This window comes from Lepus europaeus, chromosome 13, assembly GCF_033115175.1.
Source record: "Lepus europaeus isolate LE1 chromosome 13, mLepTim1.pri, whole genome shotgun sequence".
NCBI lineage: Eukaryota > Metazoa > Chordata > Mammalia > Lagomorpha > Leporidae > Lepus > Lepus europaeus.
Genome location: NC_084839.1, coordinates 92943585 through 92952096, shown reverse-complemented (window position 1 = coordinate 92952096; position 8512 = coordinate 92943585).

Genomic DNA, 8512 nt, shown 5'->3' with positions numbered 1-8512 from the left:
TCTTATTTAATGGACACTTTACACAATTTGTCCCAAGTTATGCAATTGAGAATAAGTTGCATGTTTCCGGCCATTACATCATCTTTGCATTAACTCTTTGATTCATTTTCTCATCCATCACACATTTGTGAAACCCTTACTATCTTCAAAGAGTCTCAATTGTAAACCTGTGGGAGGAAAGAGTTAAGACCCCTTTGCTTCAGGAAAGGGGAAGTTATAAGCCAAGTACAAAAATGTCATTGTAATACACAAAGAACCTTAGGATGTACTATCAATGAGAGCCAAATGTATATATGAGTTGGAGGTTCAGAAATGAAAGTTTGCGTGCAACTGTTGGAATAGAGAAGAAAAGGGTTTCTTGTGAAAGACAAATTTAGAACTGGATTTAAGAAGATTTTCAGATGCATGTGGTTAAGAAGGATCAGGTGACTCGAGGCAATGGATGAATTAAAATTCTGACATACTTCAATGGGTGCAAGGCTCGTCTCTGTTGGCAGGAGAACTAAGCTCAAGAAGGGAAAAGTGCATACACTGCACGTCAGAAAGTCAGATGGGTGCCTGATTCTCTGTCAAAGAAAATCTTGACCCCAAAATAAGGATCATTCAGAATTAAGAAACACTAAGGTTAAGATACATTTAATAAATATACAGTGAAAAGAGTATCTGTATAAACTGGAATCAAACTTGGGGTATTAGAGCTAACACACTGATTCAAAAGACTCATTGGTACCATACCCTTTACCAACAATATAATAATTGGCTGAGTCAGAATCAGTCATGCATTAAATTAGAACATTTGTATTACCGTGCCTGAAGCAGAGTAAGCTTTTTTTGTTAGATATGTGAAAAGCATAATTCATGATAGAACTGTTACCTATACTCAGTGTATACTGGGGTAGACAAATGTTCAGTCAGTAAAGAGAATATATTTTGAAATACTTTAAGAGAATAAGGTCTATTTTTACGTAAAATTACAGGTTACAGTTAATTTCCCATGCCAGATTTCTCTGTTTTACTTTTGATGATCTGTCTAAAAAAATGAGAACTGTTGATGTCTGGTGTTTGTGATGGCCACTGATATTTAATCTAGCTACATTTTCTTGGTCTGTTCTGCAGCTCCTTGGATGCTGTCCTTGAAATCTCTAGCGGAGAGTTGCAAGGTCAGCAGGCTCTGCAGGACATGGGTGATCAGAATCAGTCAAACGAGTGGGAGAAGTCATGTGATACAAGCCTGAATACCTTGAGATGTTATCAGAGAAAATGAAACCTGAGTTTGCTGGTGGGAATCTCCAGTTGAAGAACTCCTGGCCCTTGCGATAGGATAAATAATCCTTCAAGCACAGATTTAATGAGTAGTTCCCTTACTTAGTAGTTCCCTTAATGGGAGTGTACTTAAGGGTCATCCTATTTTGTGTGTGTGTGTGTGTGTGTTGATTACAGACTTCCTGAAGAAGGGATCAGTAAAAATGCCAGGAGACAGATGACTATGACAGTGTCAAACAAGACCTATTTGAGAAGGGTTTCCTTCTGAGAAAATAATCCCACCTATAGAACATAAAGAAAATGCACTGTTAATAGGATGGACCATGCTAAGCAGTAAGCATGTGATATTGAAGAATGAAAACAAAAACTGAATAAAGGCAAAATGAAAATGTCCATTCAAAGACTCCCAAACTACCTGGGAGAGATGTATTCTTGCTGTTTTTCACAGAATGAGACTTTGTGTTGAACAGGAAACATCAGAGGTTTATATTGAGGAAGGAATTTGGTGATCACTCCAAATATGAATTATCTTGATCAATATAGTCTGGGAAATGACATTGTAGGAGATAATATAGTTACCATTGGATAAAATCCTGCCTTCAAGGGATTTGACATCTAATGTGTATTTCTCCCTGAACTAACTACACAGAACGTAATTCTACAAAATTTTAGATTTATTTGAGCATCCTTGACAAGTGAATAGAAAATAAAAACAGGATATGAGCCTGTGTGTCAGATATGAAATATTAACTTCAACCCACTGACATGCAGGATCAGATGGTTCCAGAGGTAGGAAAAATTTGGTCCTCGTTCAGAGCCTTACTAGTTTTCATCATAGCATACGGTCAGCAAAAGTCACCAGGATATCTGCTTGTTTAATCATTGGTGTATCCAATATCATACTAACTGCTTGAGAGGGATCAAGATTATTCCAAATGATGATTCTACAAGTTGGAAAGTTAAAAAGGCTGATAATTCTTTGCCCTAGTTCAGATTTATGATTTGAAATATAACATTTTTATTTATATGTTATTTAAATATTTAACGATCCTAAGAAACAAAATAGAAACTGAAGATTCAACTGATAGCAAGATATAGCCCATATCCCTAGAAAACACATAATATTATACACCAGGTAGAAATTAAGAGTTAAATATAATACAACCTGAGCAGCTGTTTTTTTTTTTCCCAAAATTTAAGTAGTTTTGATAAATTTACTAATTTAAAGTGTGCAATAACTGTTTTGGATATATTCTTGGAGTTGTTCACCCATAGCCACAATTTTGGAATAGATTCATCACCCCAAGAAGCATCTTTTAATAGTTATATGCCACTAGTTTCTCCCTGTGTGTTTGACTATTGACATTTCAGGTAAATAGGATGGTATAATGTGTGGTCTTCCATGGTAATCTTTCACTTAGTAAAATGTTTTAAGAGCCATCTTGGGTTTAGCAAGTATCAGTATTCAGTTCTTTATTCCTCTTTAGTGAATGGTAATGTTCCATTTTATTAATGCATCATATCTTAAAAATATTTATTTCCGTAAGTAAGAGGCAAAGACAGAGAGAGAGAAAGAGAGAGAAAGCGAGAGAGAGAATGAGAGACAGTATTCCTATCAACTGTTTCACTGACCATATGCCTACAGGTGTTGGTGCCAGAGACAGGATCTGGGAGCTGAACCCAGATCTCCCACATAGGCGGCAGGAACTCAACTGCATGAGCTATTGTCACTGGCTCCCAGGGTATGCATTAGCAGGAAGTTGGGATCAGGAGCTACAGCCAGACATCAGATATAGACACTTTGTGGGAATGCAGGCATCCTAACCTGCATCTTAACTGCTAGGTCAAACTTTTGTTTCTTAATATGCCATGCTTTCTTTATCCATGTATCAGTTAATGGACATTGAGATCACTGCCATGGTTGATATTCACAGATCAATGTTTATCTGGACACAGGTTTTCACTTCTCTTGAATATATACACCTATGAATGAATGGCACTGATGAGTCATGAATTAGCTATGTTTAAAATTTGAGAAACTGCCAAACTATTTTCAAATTCCCACCAGTAATGTGAGAGGCTTCCAATTTCTCCACATTCTGAGCAACATTATTACTTTCAGTTATTATGATCATTTCCATCGTAGTAGTGATAAAATAGTGTTCTGATGTGACGTTGATTTGTGTTCTTGTAACAACTAGTGATATTAAATATACTTTTGGTTTTATTGGCCATTTATGTTTTCCTTGGAGAACTGTCTATGTAAACCTTTTATCAACTTTATAATTTGGTTATTTTTACAATAAGTTGCAAGTTTTTTTTTTTTTTAATTTGAGTATTATTTATTTATTTGAGAGGCAGACAGAGAGAGAGCCAGCCAGACTGATAGGCAGACAGATGGACAGAGTGAGCTCCCATCAATGGTTCCCTCCAAAAATGCCATTACTAGATCGGGCTAGACAAGACCAAATCTGGGAGCTAGAAACTCAATCCAGGTCTTCCATGGAAGATCTACCACCTGCTGGTTCACTCTTCACATGGCAGGGGGCCAAATACTTGAGTGATCTTTTGTTGTCTTCCCAGGAACATTAGCAGGAAGCTGAATCAGAAGCAGAGTAGCCAGAACTCTGACACTCAGATATATTTATCATTATATATATATATATATAATATATATTAATATGTGTGTGTATTATATCTTCCCTATTTTTTTCTATCTTGGATAGTGATGTTTTTCTGGTAGATAGTGTATAGCTGTGTCATTTTTTAAGCTATTTCTCCAAATATTGCCTTTGGAGTGTTTTATCTACTTATATTTAGTGTAATTAATTATATAAATTAGAATTTACTGCTGTCATTTTGCTGTTTATTTCTATTTGCCCTCTATATTTATTACTTTCTTTATCACTGCTGTTTTAGGCTAAGTAGATATAATCTTGTATACCATCTGATTTTTTTTCTTTTTTCCCCTGGGTGTATATATATGTTTCCTTTTTTTCCTAGTGGTTTCCTGGAGATTACATTAAACATTTTCGTTTAAAACAATCTAACTTAGATTAATGCTAATCCAACAACTAGTATACAGAAACTTTCTTCCAACATTGTTTCATTTCCCCTTCTTTTTTTATTATTGTATTAATTTCATCTTTAGATATTATAAACCCATCAACACATTCTTATAATTACCACAATATATTTGTCTTTCAGAGTATATAGAAAAAATATTGCCAAAAGTACACTTACATTCTCTCTTGAATTTACCTAGTTACTTTTTTAGTGCTTTTTATTTCTTCCTGTGGTTGAAGCCATTACCTTGCTTTCTCCTATTTGAGCCTGTATGGCACCATTTCATCTTTCTTCTGAGCTAGTCTGTTAGCAAAAAAAATTTTTTTTTGTCTGAGAATGTCTTGACTTGGTGGAATATAAGAGTCCTGATTAACACTCTTTTCTTTTAACATTATAAATATGTCATATCATTATCTTCTGATCTCCATGGTTTCTTGTTAAGAAATCAGCTATTATGAATATTGAGGATCCCTTGTATGTGACGAGTCATTATTTTCTCTTACAAGTTTTTCTCTTTGCATTTGGCTCATGACTATCTTCGTGAGTTTCTCTTATTTGCAATTTGATGAGCTCCTTAGACATTTAGATTAATATTTTCCACCAAATCTGAGAAGTCTTCAACAGTTATTTTTCATTCTCTTACTCTTCAGAATAATCTCTATTGCTTATTTCTGAGTTTTCTGATATTTCTTCTGCAAATTATAATCTGTTGTTCTGCCTACTAGCACATTTTTAACTTAGTTGTTATACCTTCTAATTGCAGTATTTATATTTGGATCATTTATGTAATTTCTATTTTTTATTGATACTTTTTAAAAAGATTTATTTATGTGGAAGGCTGAATTAGAGAAACAGAGAAAGAAAGAGAGAGAGAGATCTTCCATCTGCTGGTTCACTCCCCAAATGGCAACAATGACCATGGCTGGGCAAGGCCGAAGTTGGGAGCCAGGAGCCTTATTCAGTCTCCCAAGTGGGTGCAAGGACCAAAAGACTTGGGCCATCCTGTGCTACTTTCCCATGCACATTAATAAAGAACTGGATTGGAAATGTAACAGCCTGGCCTCTAACCAGCACCCATATGAGATGCTGGTGTTGCAGATGGCAGCTTAACCTTCTATGCCAAGATGCCAGACCCTTCTTGGTAATTTTAATTTGTAAAACTTCATCATTAGGCTTTCCATTCATTTTCCAGACATATTTTCCTTTAGTTCTTTGAAGCAGGTCTAAAACAGCTTACTCAAAATCTTTTATTTAATAAGTCTAATACTTGTTACCTTTAAGAGTTGCTGTATCAGGAATGGTGCTGTGACCCAATGGGTTAAGTTTCCACATGAGATGCTTGGCCTCCATTGTTGTAGTGTTGGTTTGAGTCTTGTCTGTTCTACTTATGATCCAGCTCCCTGCCAGTGTGCCTGAGAACACTGTGGAAGATGGTCCAGCAACTTGAAGTTGTTGGAGACATGTGGGAGACTTGGATAGAGTTCTGAACTCCTGGCTTTGACCTGGCCAAGCAACAACCATTGTGACCATTTGGAAAGTGACCAGTGGATGGGGAATCTCTTTGTCTTTTTGTCTCCTATCTCTATTATTCAGCCTTGAAATAAATAAAACAAATCTTTAAAAAATTGCTATTTCTACTTCAGTAGTGGTTGTATTCATTACCCTTTTCTCACGTATCGGGGCCACATTTTTCTATTTATTTGTATTTACACAAAATATATTTTTATTGGATGAATGTATCTTAAATAATAAAATGTACAAAATCTGTCAAAGCGACTTGTATCTGTCCCTCCTCACAAGTGTTTGTGGCTGTTCTTTTGTTGTTACCTTTTTTTTTTTTTTTTTTGGTGAATTATTGTTAAAATAATCTTCCACCTTGTTCGATCAGTGTGGGTTGGGAAAGCAGCCATTTTACAACTTCGCATTAACTCTTGCTGACTACCTTTTCAGTGTCTCAGCTTCAACAAAATGAGAGATTCTGGCTTTTTTACATCTCCCCAGGGAGTACACATAGCATGGCACATTGACATGGCTTTCTAGATCCACAAGAATATAACCCCACTTTCAAAGTTCCCTGTTCACATCCAGGCCCTACCTTACATTCCCTACATTCTATTGTGATTCTGCCAACATTTTGCCCAGGCTCTTTTTTTCCCCTGCTAACATTGCAGTCCCACGGTGGTTTGAAGCTAAACAACTGTTGTAGATTGCTTACAAAAGCTAGCTGGAAAATGGGGTATTTCCCATGGAGCAGGAGTTGAGAAACATCAAATACTGACATGTCCTGCAAATGTTGGTTTTCCATGGAATTGAGAAACATATCAATAGTAACAATCCTAGAGAACTGACATTGCATGGGACAATAAAACCCATCTGCCCCCTCCTGGTGCTATGGGTCTAGCAGTTTCCAAAGCTTCTGCAGTTCCGAGGCTACTGATTTTCAAAACTATTACAAAACTGAAGAAAAGCGAATGGGTGTAGGTCTTTTATAACCCACCAAAACTATTATTTTTATAAGAACGTTGTATGATTTCAATAAATACGCTCTAGGTTATTCTAAAGCTTTGACTAACTTTCAGTGTTCTTAAAAAAAAGTTGATGTTGACAATTTTTGCCATTGTTTCTGTTATTTTTATAAGTGAGAGATTTACATAGATCATCACTCTACCATTCTGGAATTCCTACCTCTAATGTCTGTTTTACATGCATGTTTGTGATGTGCTCTCATATGACCCTCATTTTTTTAAAATAAATTAAATCAGGTAAACCATAGAAACAGGTGCCATGAACATGGAAAGACATATTCTTCTACTGTAGATTTTTACTATTTTATATATGATTTAAAATTTATCAATTTATAACATGAATATTACATATTTTGCCATATTCATTGAAGTTAACATTAAAAAAATTTTTTTTTGACAGGCAGAGTGGACAGTGAGAGAGAGAGAGAAAGAGAAAGGTCTTCCTCTGCCATTGGTTCACCCTCCAATGGCCTCCCGAGCCGGCGCGCTGCTGCCAGCGCACCGCGCTGATCCGAAGCCAGGAGCCAGGTGCTTCTCCTGGTCTCCCATATTTATTCGATATTTTTCATGAGAATGTTCCAAATTATATGTTCGTATATTTAATCATTATTAATTATTTAAATACAATAGTAACTGACATCTCTTTCATATAACAAATATAATTATCATCATTTGTTAAAAATGGTTTTATGGTTCAATTTCTCTTTTATAATAAATACTTTTTATTTTTCTTCTACATTTTTTATATTCAAAAATTTCACTAGCTATTAGGATAGGCAAATGTTGAGCACAATTTTCTGAAATTACATGATGTATTAAAAATAAAAAAAGCCAGGAAAATTACTAACTATTCCTTTCTATTTTATCTTTCAGGACAAGAATTAGAAAGTAAAGAATCAAAAAACATTTACTGCTCTTCACCTACATACACACTTGTCCTCTTATTAAAGATCAGAAATAACATTTATCAAGAGCTGATAACATATTTGAGTTATGCTATGTTATTTGTTCAGCACATAGTTTTTAGAGGACATATATATCTCTGTATTGAATATGTGAGGAAAGAGAGACAAGCAATGAAGGCACTGGCTAATGTTTCCCATTATATGTAACTATTATATGTAACTATTGTATCTTGTGCTTCAGAAAGAGAAATGCCTTAAAAGTGTATTTGATTTAAATTCATTGGCTCATTTTAGTTGTTGAAATGATCAAATTAAAGATGTTTTCATTTTAAGGACAATTCATCCACATTTTATAATTAAGTTAGTATAATTTTTTTCTCATTTTTCCCTTAAATATATTTAGTGATAAGTTTTATTTATTGTAAAATATTTATTTAAGACATTAGAGGTTTTTCTCTATTATCTTATTTTGTTTTCAAATGTGACATTGAGCTATTACAAGCCACTGAAATGAATTAGGATTAGGGGGATAAAAATAATTACAATATAGATCTTAACAGTAGCTTGTAACATCCTGTAGTAATTTTTAAAAAAGTCAAAATCCTGCTGACTGGATGATGGTAGGTGGTCTGGCCTTCTAAAATTTAGGTCAGGTTTTCTTTTTTAAAATTTTATTTAAGTTATACAAGTTTCATGTATTTCATATGTACAGATTTAGGAACATAGTGACACTTCCCTCTTAACCCTCCCTAC